The sequence below is a fragment of the Serinus canaria genome, chromosome 5 (assembly GCF_022539315.1).
Source record: "Serinus canaria isolate serCan28SL12 chromosome 5, serCan2020, whole genome shotgun sequence".
Lineage (NCBI taxonomy): Eukaryota > Metazoa > Chordata > Aves > Passeriformes > Fringillidae > Serinus > Serinus canaria.
The window spans coordinates 27,904,198-27,921,633 of record NC_066319.1 but is presented as its reverse complement, the minus strand read 5'-3'; the positions used below and the strand labels follow the sequence as shown (position 1 = coordinate 27,921,633).

The following is a 17,436-nucleotide window of genomic DNA, read 5'->3' as shown; positions in this document are numbered from 1 at the left end:
GTCACACCAGCAATGCAACATAAAGCAACAGAATATGAGTGCACTAAACTTCCATAACTAATGGAACCATAAGCCCCTGAAATGTTTTTAAGCCACTTTGTAAAGCACCAAAGAAAGAAATATTTGTATTGGTATTATTCCAAAGACTTCACATCAAAAATCACCAAGCCAGTTACACACCATCACTATACAGCTACTTTGTTTTTAATGTCATTACAGACACTACAGACAGAGCTTCTTAGAAAACATGAGGATGTTTTTTTTCTTTTTCTATGGATGCATCAATTGCAAAAAAAAAAACCAACAAAAACAATATAAATAAAACCCAACCAAACAAAAGAAACTCAATAACCTCCATAATCAAACAATCGTGGATCATAACAAAACCTATAACAGGCAAATGTGCTGCAAAAATTACAGAAAATAATCTTCAGGACCATTTTCAGCAGTCCAAGTGTCAGCCTCAAGCTAATAGAGCTTTTTTTTTGGGGGGGGACTGGGGGCAGAATCATTCCTTCCAATAATTAAAATGGGGGTTCTCACCAAATAAAACCCAAAAGTGTTATTTGAACCCTTCTACATTATAAGTAACACACACTTAAAATGTTAAAATACTGCTTTTACTTCAATAGAATTCACAAAATACTACTTCAAAGATTTTTGTGGGACAACTCAAGGTGTGAAGAAATTAGACCTATGGTTAAGCGCCTGATTCTTGCTTCTTTTGCAAAATTTCTGACATGACCGAATGCTACTTTTTCCTAATCACAGAGAAAAGAGTTACTGTTCTCTTCACGGTGGCAAAACCAAATGCATTTTTAGAGCAATACTTCAGTGCACAACAGAACCAGCATAAGAAACCAAGACAGAGAAAGTGCCTTCCTTTGGGCTTCTTCTTCAAATTAAATCTAACTTTTTTACTTCTTTCTAGCAGATGAAGAAGTGCTAAAAGAAATTGCAAGCAAGTCACTCATTGATTGCAAAGTGAAAAGCTTCCTAGAATGTACATGGTGTTTCTTTTTCTAGCTTGTACCCATTCTGCCTAAAGAACTGGCAGAATAACAAAATGTAGTTTTAAATTTAAATGCAGTAATTTAGAGATGTACAGTGATGTTGTAAAGTTAAAGTAAAACTCTGAGACAAGAAAGTATGGGTTTAGGGGGCTTGGGGATTTTTGCTTCCCTCTGCAATCACAATGAGGAACAAACACATTTATTGCTCACAGATCATATTCTGTCTGAATGAGGTCAATAGCAAGACAGAGCAGCATATATCAGAACTGATACATACTTTGTACATACCTTCTCGGTAAGAGGTTATTTAAATCTAATTACCTTGATTTGTATTAAGTTCTAACAAAATAATTAGTACTTCCATAGTTCTTTTGTATCCAGAACTTGTTCTTTTGTCAGATGCAGGGTAGTAAGAAAAATTACCATGACAAAAGACCACAGAGAAGGACAACAAAAGAGGATTTACTGCAAGTCTGATTCCTCAGTTACATCCTTGGCTCCTTTTCTATTTCCTTATAATAACTGCTTGGAATAGTCATCTTGAAATCCAAATTTTTAACAATTAATTTTGAGAATGGTATGTCTTTCCAGCATCTGTTTCAATTCTTCACAGTATTATTCAGTATCAACAGGCTGACTTGCCAGGAGTCTCCCTCGCCCATCTGTCAGACTTTCAAACCAAAAGCCTTGACTCTCCCCTCTTGTTTTTGCCTGATTTTCAGTGAAGAACTTGTAAATAGGTGAAATATTAATTTGTTTCAATCTCCTCCTTCTCAAAAAAAAAAAAAAAAACTTTTACAGAGAAGATACAGGAGGTTGCTAGGATACTGAATATGCATTTTGCTTATGCTAATCAACATGGTCTCATTTGCTTCTGAGTTTTACCTACAATCAGCTATTACTCCTTGTTTAATACTCTCAGTGCAAGTCTTCTTCTACAAGTACTACTTCTGCACTTGTACTAGTCCATGACAAAACAAACAAGATATATGAACATGACAAGCAACATGCTCTCTACAGTTACAGAATTAGTGTACTTTCCCTATTTTAACAGAATTGATCGCTCAGGACTGAGATAACAGTGGACAGATGATTAACATCTGGCATAACTGCAAAGAGTTTGCAAGGCCAGGTTTTGGTAGTGGGATGGGTAGAAGATGCTAGAAGCTTTCCCCATGTCCAGCACAGCCAGTCCCTGGTGGCTCCATGATGGATGTCCCACTGGCCAAAGGTGAGCCAACCAGAAGTGACGGTATATTTCAGAAGAAGAATAAAAAAATAGTTATTGTGCAGATGTAATTGCATCAAGAGAAAAGTGGAGAGAGAATATGTGAGAAGAACAAATCTAGAGACACCAATGTCAGCATAGAGGGAAGGGGAGGAGGTGCTCCAGACATCAGAGCTGAGCTTTCTCAGCAGTCCATCGAGGACCACATGGGATACAGAGATCCACCTGCACCACATGGAGGACACACACACCAGAGCAGGTGGATGCCTGAGGAGGCTGTGACCCTGTGGGGGCTCATACTGAAAAAGGTTCCTGGCAGGGACCTGCAGATCTGGGGAAAGGTTGCCTGGCAAGACTTATGACTGCATGGGGGACCCATGTTGGAGCAGGCTGTGCCTGAAGGACTGCACCCCGTGAGGGAAGAGCGCAGGAAGTGTGACCCATGTTGCAGAAGTTTGTGGAACAGCTGTCTGTGGGACAGACTGGCTGGAGAAGTATCTCCTGTGGGAGGGACCCCACATCAGAGCAATAGAAGGGCTCCTCCCCCTAAGCACCAGCAGAACAATGTGTGATGAACTGGGCATAACCCCCATTCCCTGTCTCCCTATGCTGATGGGGAGAGGAAATACAGCTGGGAAGGTTTTGTTGGTTTTTTTGTTGTTTTTTTTTTTTTTTTTTAAGGTGTTCTTTTACTTCTCATTATCCTGCTCTGAGGTTTTTTACTAAGAAATTCAATTGATATTTCTAATTTGAGTCTGGTTTTGCCCGTAGTGGTATTTGATGAGTGATCTCTCCTGGTCCTTATCACAACTCATGCACCCCTTTGTTAGATTTTCTCTTCCCTGTGCAGTTGCAGAGGGGAGTGACAGAGGGGCTTCAGTGGATGCCTGGAATCCAACCTACTACACTACCAAAACAAGTTCAGGTGTAGATATAGAGCACTTAGACCAAAACACAGCTAATATACCAAGAAACTAAATCTCAATCTTGTCTACTGATTTTAAAGATCTGCAAGTGATACCGAGGTTTAAAATAGGTAGAAATTTTAATACAAAATCTTTCACGTTCCCAGCCCTCAAGAGAGAGACTGGCAGCAAAGACCTTGGATCTATTCTGCAAGCAACCCAGGAAGAACGAGATCCAAGCAAGCAGGAACATGAAGAACATGTATCAGCTTGTTTGGTACAGATCAGGCTTTTCCTTTACTGCATGGCCTTTCAACAAGGCCATGCAATAAATCTCTTCCTGTGTGCAGGCACAGAGCCAGCCAAATTGTTCATTAAGGTCTGCTATGTACTACTGCTCCTTTTTCCTCTGTGGCACAGGCTAAAAGCTGATCTTAAGTAACATGGTAGGAGCCAACTAGCAGTGTACAAGGGGGGCTGGGGAAGCAAATCAGGTATTACAAGCACATTTAGACAGCTTGCACCATCCAAATGCTGCAGCAAAACAACTTATCACCATATTCTTTGCTTACTGTGCAAGTACAAAGGAAAACATAGTGACCTAAAGTAACATTAAAATGGTTAGCAACCTTTGGTGAAGTGCACCATGCATACGTGTCCTTACAGGAGTAATAATCCATTAGTGCTCACGTTTGTTTCCATACAGTCCTGAAAGACTTGAAACTTGTCCTCAGGAAAATAAGCATTTGACAATGAGAAATTAATTACAGCTCACAGAAATTCTGTTCATCAAGACAGCTCTTCAATATCTCCATGTGTCCTAGTGTAGAATGAATATGATCAAATTTGCCTTAGTATCTCTTCACAAAACCTTCCTTAGATCAGGCAGTCATCCAGATACAGATACATATGATTTAGCTGTGTAATCTGAACCACTAGGAACGTACCAAGAACTTTATTACCACATGGACTTTCAAGAGTCATTACTGACCCCTTGAGAGCCAGGCAGACTGGAAGTGCTCAAAGACAACAGTCAATCAAGGCATGTTAAAGAGCTGATACAGAAAGTTAGAATTAAATATTGAGCCTCTTCTTATCTAGGTTATGATGAGATAGTCCTTTTTCTTTGAAATTAAAATGTTTACTGAGCTTCCTCCATATTCTTCAAGAACATCTTTGGTGCCCTACAAGAAGCATCAAGTTATTTTCCTATCAGACTCTTGTGAAACATTTTTCTAATTTGTCATCATTATATTTTTCAGTATTTTTTGATAGAGGTTTCCATCTATGTGGTGGTTTGGCTTCTGCTTTGGCCAAAACAAGTTGCAGTAACAAAGGGGAAAGGCAACACTGCATGGCATACCAGTTTCAATCCCTGCAAAGAATGATGGGGTGTTAACTCTGTCAATTCTGGTACCATTTAAAGAGGGTTTCTTACTTAGTATGGAAGTGGAAGTATGATGTAGTCAGAATCCTGTTATGCTTGTCTGTGATTTGGGCTAGCAGCTTTTCTAGCAGAGCTGAAACTGATGGAAACCAACTTCTTGAGGTCAGGTGAAGCCAATTTACCTTCCCCAGTATTAGCACCATTCTGTATGTACATTCATAGGTAGCAGATTTTCCACACATTCCAATGTTAGTCTTACTGAAAGTCATTAATCCTGTGGAAGGACCCAGATCCTAGTGATAACAGATCTCAAAGGTTTTGGTTCTCAGTTTTATGAGTCACAGCTGTATCTCAGTGGCTTCAAGAAGAAGGAGCGCTACTTTTCTAGAGCCAGGACCAACTTTGATGCTTTTGTTGCTTAAACAAAGATTTGTACTGAAAACAAAACATCACAGGAACAGATCCACCGAAGTACAACTGACACAATGTTATCTGACACTGAGTCAGCTCTTCCTCCTGTTCCACTGAATTCCAAATTATTGCGCTTTACTAGAAAGACAAAAAACATCTGCCTTAGTATTCAAAGCAATACAAAAACCAACTTGGTTAAGATTTCTAAAATGCCATCATATCCTTGAGCCTTCATGTAGCTCCTACTACAGGATCTTCAGTTCTGTCTTGTCATCACAAGTCACTATGGAGATAGATGCCTTTTAGAAGGAGAAATCACTGCAGTGAAAATACTGACACCTGCAGCTTCAAAATTTTATTATTAAGGACATTGTGCACAGTAATAAAACCACTGGTTAGTTCTAAGTGGCAAAACAGAGGACCAAAGGATCAGAAGAATTCTAAAGGAATACAAACTGAAATTACAAAAATTAACCATTTAAATGCTAGCTAAGTTACAACTCTGCCATAAATTAGCAGATAAAACTACAGAAGGATTGCCCTGGAGGCAAATAATAAACATTTCTCTAGAGATGAAATTCTGTCTTGCATGTTTGCAACAGATGCACACCTGCCACAGCCTCACATGTTCAAAAGGTGAATGTCTTCTCCTTCCTGTTCTCCCTCCTCTGTAGCTGTGGATCATTACGGTGAAAACTGGCTTACATGAAACCAACTCACAGCATCTCAGAAGGCAGTTTTCCCAGGCTCCAAATAGTCAGAGAAAAGACAAAGCCTCAACAGAAGGGGATTCCAAGCATATATCTAATATACATGTCTGAATTACCCTCCACAGGAGCCTGTAATGACAAGAAGCACATCTGTCCTAAGTGCTTACTCAAGCCAAATAAATCTCTCTGGTCTGGTATAAACAAGCTATTTCAATTACATAAGTTCCCCTACACACAAGATCTGGTGAAAACCAATTTACTTATCAGTCCAAGATTACCTCAGTGGTCTACTATAAGTAGTCAGAAATATATTATTCTATTAGTATGACAGTTAATGTAAGCCAAACTGGTACTACTGTAAAATAAGTCTTAAGTAAAACTGTCCTTTTGTCCACAAAGGCAGCTGAAGGTCATCTCTCATTGCATCTTGCACCATTCACCTTAATAATCACTGAATCAGTTGAAAAGTCAATGGTGAACATCACTGAGAAACACCCAAAGCCTTAATGCAAGGAAGATATCACTTCCAGATATTATACAGCTGTGTTTTCACTACTCATGTATCTACTAGAAAGACTTAAGAGCAGATATACAGATACACCAAAACAAAATAAAGATGGGGGATAAAGATGCATAACCTTTGAGGGGCATAAAGCTATATATCCTTTGATCTATTTGTACCTATGTTTTAAAACACCTGAAGAGACTGGGTAAACCACATCTAATACATATCCCTTCTACTTCTTAGCCATTGCATTAGGAACTTTAAAACTGCTGAACAAATTTTGTTTTGGGAATACTTTGAACTTTGCTATAGTGTTGCAGTGCAAATAACTGCATTGTTGATATACTCTTCTTTCTGCTTAACACAGGTTATTTGTATTACCATGCTTTTTCTCTTTCCAATTATGCTAGAAGCTCTAAGTCTGAATCTCTTTTCTTCTGCCAGAATATATTCATTTTTACCCATTTCCTTTAATTTTGTTCTTCTTAAACCCATCTACTCTCCTTCTAAACATGCTCCTCTATCCTACACAAACAGAAAAACCATCTGCAGCATTTTTCAATCTGAAAACAAATATAATGAATCTCACTAAAACAAATATAATGAATCTTTACTGAAGGTTCAAGTTAGTCACTACAAAACCTCAGTCTACCTGCTATTTTTAATCCAACACTATACTATCTCCTGTATGCACAAAAAAAAGATAGTTTAAAGAGGTAGATTGCTTTCACCAATTTTTCACAAGGTAAATTAAGAAAAAAAGTCTGGCAATGAAATTAACAGCCTCTGTTTTAATTCTCTGTTCTGCTCACATTACACCAGCAAAACAAGAAAATGTATTATAACCTCCTTTCACAAACAGATACTCCCCCTGGAAGGTGGTAACACTATCAGATTTTTTCCTTGTTTCTCTTGGAATGGTTGTTTTAGTTTCCAGATACACTTCTGAACAGTGTGGACAGCATTCTTTATGTCCAGTGGGCCAAAGCAATGGGGAACAGCTAGTAAGGAAAAATAAACACCTAAACATATTCTGATCCAGTTGATGGCAACATCAAAGGACTGGGAGAAAATGGCTCCTCAACTGTCAATATTGTGTCAAGGCAGCAAAGTATGATCATAAATGCTTTTTTCTGGTTTCTGATCCTAGAGAAAGGATTAGGTTAATCTGCATAGTTTAGTGCTGAACAGAATACTCCTTTGCTTTGCTTGTGTTACAAGCTGACTCATCACTTCAGAAGAGAACAACATTAAGGAAGGAACTACTATAGTATGATTCTCAGCAAAAATATCCCACTTTTATCTATCAAAGTAGAAGAAAGGGGCTGCCAGTCTACGGCACAAAATACTATGAACAGCTATATCATCAACTTCATACTCCATTTCTCAGTCCAGAGAATGTGTGTGTGTATTAAGAAATGTGAAAAAATTGCAAAAAAATCTAAGACAGTCTCTTGTATGGTCCAGCTCCCACCAAGTCAATTATCTGTGCATGATGCTACTCAGTAAACCTGGAGCACAAGAATAGAAAGCTATTAGCTAATGAATGTCAGGCCTGATGGAAATGGTCACAATAATTAGGTGAAGGAGAAATAGATAAAGAAATAAGAGCAGGACTGAGTGTAATGAAAACTGAAAGCATACCGAAATAAATATGTAAGGAAGAAGGTTAGAAGACAAGGAAACCTGTGGGGGAAAAGAGCTGGATCTGTCATCTGTGGTACACCAGGATATAATTCTAACTTGATGGATGATTGCTGGCTTCATACTTAACTTCCATATAACTTCTTCGCAGCGGAGACAATATAGTGAGTGTTTAGTGCCAAAGTAACTACTACTCTTTTATTGAAATACAACAGGCAAACCATGAAAAAAATTACTACCTAGTGATAAAGAAACATTAACTTACGTATTTTACTGTAATATTTGTAAGTTTTATCAATTTTTCATAGAGACCTGTACCATTCAATAGTGTTTCTAGCAGGCCAGGGTGGATATCCATGCTTTGAAACAGATTGGGAGAACAAAGTATCAGAAGCTCTTTTGCCACCAATATAAGAAAAACTGACTTATATAGTCAGGGTTTTTTTACAGTCAAAATAAAGGTACTCCAAGCAAGCCTGAACTTAAAGGGACCTTCTGCACTTAGAGACAAAGCAGGTGGTGGACATCCCTGACTGCTGGCTTACAGACACAGAACACAGCATCTGGATGACGTAGAGTTGAGAAGGCCTGAAACCCTCAAAGGTGCTGGCAATACCCGAACACCTGTGTCAGTGCACTTGAGTAGCTCTAGTTCAGTCTCCACTAACATTAACACTGCTGTGGGTCAACTGCTTTGCGCCCCAACATTCTACAAATGCAGAAAGCAGTCACATCAAAACAAGAGGATCTCCAGCAAAAGCACACAGCCTATAAAGGTATCCCACTCACACCCATTCCCAGGAGCCACTACTTTGTGCAGTGTTTTTGTCCCCTTAGGGCCACATCAGCTGCTGACATAGGCCAAGAGCTAGATGGCAGCAACAGCAATGGGTGGGAGTGACAACAGAGGAAGGACTATAAATAAGAAAAATGTCATGGTTATTTTACTTGCTGTAGAAACATTCAGTTCTAATATTTAAATCATTAACTAGCTGTATGGACTCTGTGAAGTCTCTTCCCCAGTCTCCCCTTTTATCCTGAACTCTAAACAAGGTTTCTGCTTTACTTCCATTGCTTCAGCATACCTATTCTCATTTTGTTAAGATTGACGAGAGGTGAAAAGACCACTAGTTATGACCTAAAAGGCTGAAAAATGGCAAGGGAAGTCAAACTCACATGAAATGACATTATTTCATCTGATTTTGCTCTCCCAGAATAATACCACACCTTTTTGACACAGTTGGGTGTTTTTGCAGATCATTCCAGAACAACTGAAGCACCAATGGACACAACAGCCTAGTACCGGATTTGCTTTCCCACAGGCTTTTGCTCATCTGCTACTGTAAAATCACTATTTCCAACACCACTAGGGTCAACTGTAAAGAAGGGAACTAATGCTTATCCTGTCGTAGCTGGAATGTGGAAGACCACTGGCTGAAGTACCATTGTGGGTGGGAATACTGCACACATTTTATTTCTTCCTCCATTTTGAAAACAGAACAGCCTACTGTGGCTTTACTGACCAAAACGGAAAAAACCAAAATGCAAACTACCAAAAGTGGTCAGATGGCAAATAAGCATCAGCCCGTTTACTTCCTCCATTTAGATAATTCAGGTACTGTAAAGCGATAGATCAGATACTGAGTCCGCCAAATCCCAGGTACAGGAACTTTCATGAAAGAGAACAAAGTAAAACCTTTATGAAAACCAACGCTGTTTCCCTCCAAGATCCTTAAATGCAAAACATGAGCAGGGTTTCAGTTCTAAATAATTCAAGTCATTTCTGTGGTATGATTTAAGAGGAATCCAGGCCCATACAGGGAGGTGCTACCATTAATACCTCTCTCTGCTGCCAATACAGCACAAGTCTCAAGTGCAAGAGTTGAAGGAAACAGAGAATATTTTCATTTCCAAACAAATCCAAATTTATCCAAAAATTGCTTGACACAAATCTCCTAAGAAAGCTAAACGCTTACTAAGTCAAAGGTATGCCAGAGCATATAAAAGACTGAAAAATATCACAGGATCCAGACTCTGCCACCCACCCACACCAGAATACGTCCAAAATTAAGCCAATCTGTTACAGGAAACTTTGTTTTGAACAAAGAATCTTTTCACTCAACCACTTATGTTTTCTAAGGGATGTTTTTCAGACCACAGAATACTTATGCAAGCAAGAAGAGCTCTGAAGGAGGTTTATTTAATTTTAATTTCTTCCCTGACACACATAGACCCTGGAATTTCACAACTGGGAGAATTTCAGCCTACAGAATTTTTTTCACTCATCTCCCCAAAATATAGGTATAATTTGCACTTTGCACAAATCCCTTTCACTGTCTTCTATATCTATTTTCAGACCAAATACTTCCAACCACTGCAAGGCTGTGAAATTCATGCAAATGTAGATTAATACTTTTAAATGAAGACTAATTCAGAAAAATCAGGTAAGCATATTTTGCTTCTTGCATGGGAAAATTACTACTTTTTCTACTTGTTTTTATCTGAAAAAAGAATTAAAAGTTCCTCTGTACTCTGAAGAAATGCAATGCAGTCTGAAATCTTCAGTTTCTATATATAAGGTACTATAGTAATACAAGTATTAGACATTCTCCTTTAGCTTTTGAACAGTCCTTATTTCAAGAAGACAAGTATTGATAGATGAAATAAAAATATTCTTGAATAGAAGACTGTTTTACTGAACTTACTCTGATTGTTCCAATCCTATTTTCCCCTCCTATAAATAAGCAAAACTTCCCAAGCTACATGTCAGCTCAGATGCTGGAAGTGGTAAAACCTGGATGTTAGATAAAAAAGATAGCCTTAATATACTGCTTCATGCTGCTGCATTGTCTCAGAGAGACAGGGGATAGCTATCAAGTCTGCAGTTAGCCTAACAAGTCAAAAAAGCAGCGCTATTGCAAAGGGAACAAGGGACTGAGGTTGCCAGGCAATCCTTTTTTTTAATTACTAAGTCCTTTTGGCAGCACACTAGCTTCTGTCTGGAGGACAGAACTAAGCATTTGGAAAAGGATTTCAAAAATTCGCTCCAAAATGAGACCTCATATTGTAGCAGTTTGCCAAAATCTAATTTGCAATTTTAGCTCTACCTTCCATAGTCAGCCAGCACAGCTTTGCTTCACAAGTATCCAGATAATGAGCAATCTGCTCTTGATCCTGCATTCAGAGTACTTAAAGTGATTAACAGATCTGCACATGGAATAAGTCCGGGCTTTCTGCATGTAGCCTTTATCTACCTTCTGTTGGGTACTCTGCCACTTATTTCAGCAGGACTGCATCTTTATTCTGTTTGAGGTACAGAAGGCTAAGTGTTGCATGAGACACTAGAGAGGACAGAATTTAAGACCCACTCAAAATTTCACATTTTAGAAGCAAAACCAAAACCCACAAATATTGCCTCTAGTAATAAGCAAATATTTTCCCTCTTATTACTAACCATTCAGCAACAGTACATTAAAAAAATATATGTACACCTTGGAACCAATACCTTCTTAATTACTGGGTACGAGTCAGGGTTCAGCAAATCCATAAAGCTGCATGACTGTCCTCTTCTATCAACTTAGAGGAGGTGATGGATGTGACAGCACAGCAGTTCTTGGATTTTAAGCCATGCAGTACAGTAACTCTAAAGAGCTAATGCATAATGGGGGAGGGGAGAGGAAAGGCCTCCAAAGCCCAGATATATTTAGAATCGATCCTTTCACCTAGCCAGGCTGTAAAAGTCTTATCGCTTTAGTGATCTGTACAAAACACTCTGAATGCTCAGGTGAGTTTCTGGGAAAAAAAAGAGCTGTTCAGTTCTGATTTTAGACTAAATCCTACCATACTGCTGACATTGCAATAACCTCTAGCTCGGGCATGGATTATTGTACTCTTCATAATCAGTTAAATGCTCCAAGGAAAAAATATAATTACATCAGTACTCAACACAGGGCATTGCCAAATTGTATCACTTTGAAAGCCTGCAACACTTCAAGAACCGTACTAGGCAACAACAAAAAAAGGAAAGGAAAGAGTAAAATCACATGAATGGTATTCATAATTTGTCACTCCAGAGACTATCTGAAAAGAAATTTAATAATATGCTGGTTCAGTGGGAGCTGTTTCCAGGCAAATATAAACATGAAATTCGCTATGGAAAAAGGTAGCCCAAACTGTTTTGGTTTAGTTTCAATTAAGACATCTTTGTGAAACAGTAAATAACATCAACACCAACTCATTCATGGAATAAGCTGACACTCCAAAATCTAGAAGGTAAGAAAGACATAATTTCACAGGCAGCAGCACAATCCACACCAGAAGCTAGGGTGTTTTATGGGGTTTTTAAAATCAGATTCAACTTGAAATATTTTTAAAAGGTAAAGAGGTATATTTTCATTCATCAGAACGAATGTTAAAAGGCTCTTAGATGCCAAATCAACACCAAGCTACATTTGACAACAGTAAAACTCAAGAGTTTCTTGGATACTGCCGAGTTTGACCTTAAAGTGAGGAGAACAAGTTGTTAGCTGCTGAGAAAGAGTGAATTCCTGCACTATTGTACATGGAAGTCCACACAAGACAGCAACTCATTCAAGAGAGCTATCAAAAAGCTGTTGACTTTTAGATGTGCTACATTTCTGTTAGATTTTTTTTGACCCAGCTTACCCTGTGATTAAAGATTCTAACTACACAATAACCTGATGAAGTATTAGGAATATTCTGTGGTTAGCAGATAACCATAATCATATCAAAACCACACATTATGTGACTGATTACATCAACAAAGAAAAAGCTAATCAATAAACCAAGACAGACAACACTTCAACAAGCAGAATTAGGCACATCAAAGTTACAGTATTTTTCTTATTCTCAGGATGCTTGAACAATGCAGAGTCAAAAGGAACTAAAGACTATTCTCTAACAACTTTCCATAGGCCCATATTCATAAAGGGGAAACAACAGAAAATGCAATGCTTTTGTGGTAGGTGGACCACACAGTCTGGTCCACATACATCCCACCACTCTTAAATGTACCATCTTTACACCAATTATTCATACTAGAATTTCTTTATAGTATATACCAGGAACCTCCCAGGAATCCCCAATTTAAGCACAGAAATTGTTGTGATAAAATCTTCGTGGTAAAAGTATTTAGCTGTTACTAGTAAGTGGAGCTGCTGGCACACTATCATTTGCTACACATCTCAACAATTAGTCTACACATAGGCAAGGAGGAAGCCATGCTTGCATTTTAGATTTTTCCAGCTGTAATACAAACAGGAGATCCTAATATTTCTCAATGGCCAAAGCAAAATCCAGGAGCCTGTTTCACAATGCATCAGAGATGGATGTACAGAAAACTGGGAGCTTGGCTTGTAGCTGTAAAAATTATCCCAGACATAAGACATACAGCATTCAAAACACATACAGAATTTCAGAGATAATTTGGAATCCATATGTGCACAAGATAATGCTTTTTCTTTTGGGAGGGTATTTTTGTTTTTAATAAAAAAGGGTGTTATAATAAATGTGTGAGCAATAGAACAATGCCTCTAGAAAGCTAAGTGGAAGGGCTATGTGTGGCAGTAAAACAAACACTTCATAGGAAGGCTGTGTATCCTCTGGCTACTTCCTTCCCAAGAGGACACAAAGTGATGCTGCACCAAGCTGCCATTACCACCACAATGACTATTCTACAGACTGGAACAACAGCTTACTGATCTGTGGGCAAGAGCTTTTCTTTCTTAACTTAAGAAACAGTGATGAAACCAAACAACATAATTCTGAATTGTTACGCTTTGGAATAGTTTCTTTTCTCAGTGCATGAGGTTCTGTTACTATCTCTTTTTCATATCTGCAAAAAGCTGGGGTCTGAGGAAGACTTTCCATTAGCAGTGGGACAATTAACAAGCAATTAGCAGACACTCCAGTCAACTTTGGCAACCTTTTGGTAAAGTCGACCCACATAACAAACTATTCTAGAATCAGAAAGCAAACATGTAGGTAAAGCAGCTACTTAAAACCACGTGCTATGCCCCATATTTTTTCAAACAACTTAATGATTCCCTTGTCCTGTCATAAGGAAATGTACACAATCATCAAGATGAGATGGAACTTAAAATTAAAGAATCGTCTTGGATGACGAATTATCACTTCAAAGAGCAAGACTGTGTTGTATATCTGATGCTTCAAGAGCGAGTTTGTTTCAGGTATGTTGAAATTCTGAATGGAATTGTTTGATAAAAAAAGTAAAAGTGAAGTTGCTGACAGAAGTCGGTCAAAATTAAAATTAAGTTTATTGATGTAGAAGAAACACACCCCCCCAAAAAAGTGGAGATCAAGGAATTCTCACCCTTAACTGGCTCCTTAGAAATTTCAGAAGAACACAGATCTTTCCCAGCTCTGTTGCAGATGGTCAGATGGTGAATTCAGGGGATGCCTACGGACACCTGCTGCATGACCGTGCTTAGGTCTGCTCTACGCTTCCATATGCATAATTTGAATAAAGTGCTTAATACCACAACTCTAAGTTATTTTTTCTCAGGAGCAGAGAGAACCCTGCAAAAAATGTACACAGTGGCTCAATTACATGAAAAGGATATTAGCTAGGGTTTCAAATGTAATAGACACAAATTAATTTCTTAAAAACAACAGGTATTCTTTCCATACTTGTCTATGAAGGTAACAGATTCCATTGGTGAAGTTGCCTTTTCACTACTTAGTGTGGGCAGGAGGACACCAAAGTGTTCTTGTGGACACCAAACATTTCATAAAGACATTGTATTTTTGACTTGTACCTAACAGTGTAGATATCAATCCATACTCAACTAAAACAAACTATTTACTGAAGATGTACGTCATTTTGGAATTCTCAGAAATCTACTAAGACATGAAAACAAGACTGCAACATGAAAGCATCTGTCAAACCTCTCTGAGAGGAAAACAGCTGCACTAATTTACAAAAGCTAATGAAGAAAAAACCCAGTAAAGTACCAAAGCACAACACAGAAACTGTCACCCTACTTCTGTGAATTCCTGGTATTTTAATATCTTAAAAATTAGCAACATTTTCAGGCATAATTTACATCTTTTGCACTAGTAACACTTTTTTTTTCATTCTTTTCAGTGAAAATGTGTAGTATTAATGACATCTATTTCCTCATAATATTACCACAAGCAAAAAATTATGTCTATTTGGAATTTCTTTAAACCGCAATACAAGTGACCATCATCTCCCAGCTGTTGTCTTTCACACCACCCATCCCCCCACAAAACTTCACCTTTTTACCACTTTCCTCTTACAGGCCAAGGGCCTACCCAACTAAGACCAGACCAACTACTCACCCACTGAAAAGCATTCAGATATCACTGAAATAGCTTCACAATATTCTACATGAAGCATTACTCAGTCTTTCACTTGCATTGACAAAGGAAATCCATTGTGATAGAAGGTACAGCACTGGAGAGTTAGCAAATTACACTGGAGTACCAGAAGCAGCAATAACAACTGCGTGGAGTTCCAGACTGCTCTGCCAACACACATTCAGCAGACCCTGGAAGAGTTCTACTCTACACCTCTGCCAGACAGAGGAAGAGCCTTACAAGTACTTTTCCTTCTCTGAAAAGACCAACAGAAGAGTGTCAACTATGACTGTATTAAAATAAAAAACAAGGAATATTGTTAGTCCTAGGAACAACTATCCATAAACCAGATGGAGAGTCAGCTCTACTGGCATCTTTACAAACAGATAAAGGCTTAACTACATTAAATAAGCAAAGCTATAGCAGAGTTTGGAATTCTTTCACAAAGCTAGAGCTTTGAATCTCAGGACATCACAAGCTTACACTGGTGATCCAAAAAGTATGAAAGGTAAAGACTCCAAATAACTTGAAAGGAAAAACTACTGACTTGGCTGAATCAGAATTGTTGGGGTTAATTTTGACCTCTGTCCTTTCCTCTTTCTTTGACCTTGGCAATGTCACTTTGCTGCTAATCTTCTGTGCCACTTTGTGGAACACAACCATAGTGACTTTTTAAAAGCACTTTGCTAACTGGCATGAACACCCTCAGAAAAATCTTTCAATGTAGTGCAAATAACAAGCGTGTTTTGCTGAGACAGTCAAAAAAAAATCAAATATGCTTTTGCTGGCTCTCCACAGCATTAGTTAATTGGCTTTATTCCTATAGCAATGCTGGCATATCTAACACTGACAGACAAACAGGACCAACTTTGTTATTTACAATACTTCACTAAAACCAAGAGGACTGTCTCTTTTTGATCCTAAGCATTATATGCCAGGCACTTTTCTTGGCCAGAAATAAGACTTGAATCACAGATGAGAGATAAAAGAAAAGGAAAGTCTTAAGAGCTATTCTGAGTGCAGTGATCTTGATGTCAGTGGGCATTTCTAGTTGCTTTTTTCCTATGGCTCAGTATTTAGATTATTTAGGTGCTTTCACATTGGGAAAGGCCTACTAAGGATTCCATAGCATATCCTCAATGGCTCACCAATGTGCAGCTGAAGAAGGAAGAAGGAAATATTACCACATGAAGAGAAGCAGCAGCAGCCACTGAGGATTCTGTCAGATTAGTAAGATTAATTTTCATATGGAATAACTTGAATCCCTTAAATCAAATGCCCAGAACAAAAAGAGCAATACTTATCTCCTCACACAGCAGAACCAAATAGTTTCATAAATTACCTTTTTTCCTCTCATGTAGTTATATGACTGACATATGAGTTGGTAATGCCATCTGAACACTTGTCTACCAGACTCAATGCCAGCTGAACTCAGACTCAAGAAAATAATTTCAGCATCTCTAAAACTAAATTACAGGTGTACAATGCATTCTGTAAAGACCTTTCTGTACTCACTTCTGGACTGCATCCCCAAAGCAATAAAACAGGCAGCCCTCAGAAGATTTATTGTAAATCTTCCTCAAACATGGTATTAAACATACAGAGCACTTTTCCTACACTCTAAATGTACTAGCATTAAATGCAAGTTATGAAAGTGTAAAGAAGAAAAAAAATTTAGAAAACTATAGAAGAGAAAAAATATCCTTCTTTTAACCAAAAAAGATGAATAACAGACAATTGATTTGGAGTGCTTTTTGATTAGGAGTATCTCAAGAAATAGACACCTCCTGGAATCTTCAAATAATCATGGAAGTTCAGTTCAGATGAACTGAACTTATCTCCCAAAGTAATCAAACCCCTATGTTCTTTATTACACTACCAGAAATGCTGACAACTATTCTGAGCATTGTTTTGGTACATACTGAGTCCACCAAGCTGCAATAGTTTAAATCAAAAATGATGTTTTTTCCAAATCCTTATATAATGGGGTAATTTCTGACTTGTATTAGGCTGCCCACTTGATATGCTCAAAATGCAACGTGACCTGCTTAAAAGATTCATCATGAAGTACTGTCCTTATGCATTCTTGTGTCTGCTTAAATATAAGCAGACATCTGACAACAAGGCATTCTCTGATTTTCTTCTATTCTAGTAGAAAAAATGATTTTAAACAAGGTAACTCTGCTCTTTCCCACTGCCCAATCTTGTCCTCTACCTCCCAAATTAACTCATCCTGCAGCTTCAGAGGCACTGTGTACAACCCAGCTGGTG

The 17,436-nt window shown here is 38.2% G+C and overlaps 1 protein-coding gene across 2 annotated transcripts in view; it reads right to left on the bottom strand.

Moving 5' to 3' along the window:
• Positions 1–17,436, bottom strand: part of MAP3K9 (mitogen-activated protein kinase kinase kinase 9) — a 56,475-nt gene that overhangs the window by 30,186 nt on the left and 8,853 nt on the right. The window lies entirely within an intron of this gene.